Source organism: Diachasma alloeum, unplaced genomic scaffold (genome assembly GCF_001412515.2).
Source record: "Diachasma alloeum isolate Michigan unplaced genomic scaffold, Dall2.0 Dall_scaffold_01523, whole genome shotgun sequence".
In the NCBI taxonomy this organism is placed as follows: domain Eukaryota; kingdom Metazoa; phylum Arthropoda; class Insecta; order Hymenoptera; family Braconidae; genus Diachasma; species Diachasma alloeum.
This window is the reverse complement of record NW_021681620.1, coordinates 43,047-46,939: the sequence shown is the minus strand read 5'-3', so window position 1 is coordinate 46,939 and position 3,893 is coordinate 43,047.

The following is a 3,893-nucleotide window of genomic DNA, read 5'->3' as shown; positions in this document are numbered from 1 at the left end:
AAGATTTTTTAATTTTTGTTAATATTGTTTGAACATTCCCTAAGCAGTATTTAAAAAATTTAATTGTGTTTTCCGCATTTCAGGAATTAAATGTTCAGCAAGTGACAGTCTTACTTAAATTTAAAAGATTTTTGACCTTCAAAAAGCACGGAAACAAGAAATTTGATCATTCCATCTCTTGACTTTTTTTCATTATATCGATCCCACTGTTAAATCTTTGAAAATTCATCCATTTCCAGTTAACCACGAAAATGAATAATTACTGCAGAAAAAAATCAAAATCATTAGCTGCAGAGAGTGACCGAGCAAAGATAATTGAAAAATGATCACAGATGAAACAATCGAATAAACAATCCTAGTTTTTCATTTTAATGAAATTCTATTGGATTCCTATGAAAATTCCATTAGTGTTTGGCCGACCATTATTTGGGATTTGTTCCAATATGAATATTGAAAGAATAAATAGATTCATAGGAAAAATTAATTTAAAAGGATTTGTTCATACAAATCATTCGAGGGAAATTTCCTTGCAGAATTTTCATGGTAAAATCGTTTTAAGTTGTCTTTTTTGGCTCATATATCGGCAAAAAATGGGAACTTTATGTGTAAAATAGATTAAATTGTAAGAAAAAATCCAATTCGTTTCAAATCCAGTGCTTTCTGTTGAATATTTCTATTGAAAAAAACTTCTAAAAGAATGTAATCACAAACTTATATAATTTTTATAGAAATCTAATAGAATTTCAATAGAATTATCTGGCGAGTCCGATAATATTTTCCGTTGAATTTTTTTTATATGTGCTATCAAACCAAAAAAATTTGACTAAAAACATATTCCTGAGGAATTTCTCTTCAATATCTCTAAAATTGTTTTTGTCAGATTCAAATGGTTTTTTTCCAAGAGTCTTGGACCAAGACATTTCAAATCAAGGATGGGTAAACTTACGTACCTAAAGTTGCCATGAGTTTTAACGGGAATATTTTAAGAGTATTGTAAGCTGTCGACAATTTTTTATTTATATGAAATTATGAGATGTCAAGTTCATAAGTTGAAATGCTGACTCGTATGATTTGGGGTAGTCCCCATTTATTAGGGTACCCCCGGTACAACTAAGCATTTTTCAAGTTGAATTGGTGAAAATTTGTTTGAATTTTTAGGCGGTAAGGTTTTTTAAATTTTGAGGGAGAGCGCGTGGCGCTCTCTCTGTCTAACTGCGCCCCTCTTCATGCACGCTGCTACCCCCAATCTGACTACGCTGGGCCTCACGCAATTGGGGTATTGTATTCCGAACAATGGGTCTAATAGGCCTTTATGGCCGTGGCTTCCGAGGTTCCGACTTTGCCCATCCCTGCTATTGACTACAATTCAATCTCACGAACCAACACAAAATTGCGTAGAAAATAATGGAAAATGTGGAAAACGTTAATGAACATCAAATCAACACGACTGTTATCGCGTTTATAACCAAGGGATTCTAAATTTCAGAATGAAAAAGTCTCTAACGACGGCACCAATCCTCCAGTATCCTGATTTTGAGAGGACTTTTCTTTTGACAACTGATGGCTCGACGATGGCCGTAGGCGCTGTTCTGTCGCAGGGGGAAATTGGCAAGAATTTACCGATTGCCTATGCCAGTAGAACTCTAAAAACAGTGGAGCAAAGATGGAGTACTACAGAAAGGGAGTTATATGCTGTTGTTTGGGGAGTTAAGCATTTTAGGCCTCATCTATATGGCCGAAAGTTAATCGTTGTCACGGATCACAGACCCTTACGATGGATTTTCAATGTTAAGGACCTGGAATCGAAATTAATGCGTTGACGTATAAAATTGGAGGAATACGACTATGAGGTCGTTTACAAAGCCGAGAAGTTAAATACTAACGCTGATGCGCTCAGTCGTATCAACGTTGTAACCCAAGCTCAGGGGAAATCAGAGTCGAGCGACGCAGTGGGGCACTCGATCAATGAAGCTGAGATTGTCACACCAGCTGATGATGAAATAATGAGTATTCTGCAGAAATCTCACGACACGCCGATTGCGGGACATCCCGGGGCAAAACGGATGTACGCAAAATTACGTCAGAGGTATCAATGAAAGGGAACCAAATCTGATGTAGAGAAGTTCGTGGCGACTTGTGAGGAATGCCAGCTAAATAAGTTAGGAAAAGCAACAAAAGTACCAATGGTCATTGGGGAGAGCCCAGAGGAGGTGTTCGAGCAGTGTGCTATGGACATTGTTGGTCCATTGCCGGTCACGAACGCTGGGAATAAATATATTCTCACATTTCAAGACGCCTTAACTAAATTCAGCAGAGCAATTCCAATTCCGGACCAGGAGGCCAATACAATTGGTCGCGCATTTGCGGAAAAAATCGTGTGTGCATATGGAACACCACGAAAATTACTTACCGATATAGGTCCGAATTTTGTTGGTGAGATTTTTAAGAACGTATGTAAATTGCTGAAAATAAACAAAATAAAGTCTACTGCGTATCATCCGCAAACGAACGGAATTGTCGAAAGATCTCATCGCACTCTTACTGAATACTTAAGGAGTTTCATTGTGGAGGATGAGACGGATTGGGACACATGGCTTTCGTATGCGATGTTCGCATACAACACGACTCCTCATTCGGCGACTAAAATGACGCCATTTGAGCTGATGTTTGGTAGACGCGCTGAGTTACAAACAGCCGTCAAACAGCCTCCACATTTGATGTATTGCTATGACGATTTTGCGCAAGAACTTCGTAAGAGATTAAGAACAGCACACCAGGAAGCGAAGAAGAAACTCGACGCAGGCAAAAAAAATCGAAAATCCAGTACGACAAAAATGCTGAAGAAATGGAATTCTGTGTTGGAGACAAAGTACTGCTGAAAAATGAAGTTCTGCGACGAGGACGATCTAAGAAATTATCGCAACCCTGGATTGGACCTTATGAAATAATCGAGAGGAATTCCGATGTGAATTACACCATCAGATATGGCAACAAAAAAAGGACTCAGAGGGTACATGTTAATAGACTGCGTCCATTTATAGTCGCATGACTATATGGACCCCAGCCTCGGAGTAAATTGAAACAGACACAAATTTCATTGAAAAATAGAGAAATTTTTATTTCAATGAAAATGGGGAACTTACAAATTGTTTATAAAATTTCAGTAAACTTTTTGTATAAGTTATTGACGCAAACTCTGGCCGTATGTGAAATCGGGGTACCCCAGATGCCAGCCCCAGCCAAGATAAAAGAGTGTTGGACTGAAGAAGATGTAATGCCGGCAATGGGGACACCGATCGCTCCAACCATTGAGGTACTTGGCACGGCTGTGGGGCGGGGGTCTCGCCGCACAAAAGACGAAGATTGAAAATATCTTCGTGGTCATCAGTGATCACTTTGAGTTCCCACAAGGCCATTCGCCTTGTGGCCTTGTGTTAAGATCCATTCGCCTTTGATTCCTCCGTCGAGCAATGAGCTAGCGGTATCCATGGTTGACGTATCCATGGCGATAGGGATAAGTGGAGGCCTGCAACAGGAAGAAAAGGGACGTTTCAGGCACACGGTGAAGGCAGCCAGTGCAGAGAAAATTCACGGGAGAGGAATTCAAAATCTACTCACCAGGTATGAAAACATGGAGGCGTCAACTGCGTGGCGCAGGTATGGTGTCGATATCTGACGGGTCTAACAGGTCTGACAAGGCCGACGGAACGAGAGGGGTTGGGCCGACCTCGCAGGATCCATTCTCGTGGGTTGGATCGTACTCTTGGGCGCTTCGCAGCCCGATACACCGAAGGTCTGCCAGCCGGACGAGGGCAATCACGAGTAAGGTGGGCCTCTAATCCACAATCGAGGCACGATGGTTCACACTCACGAGCAAGATTGCCCAGCCGATT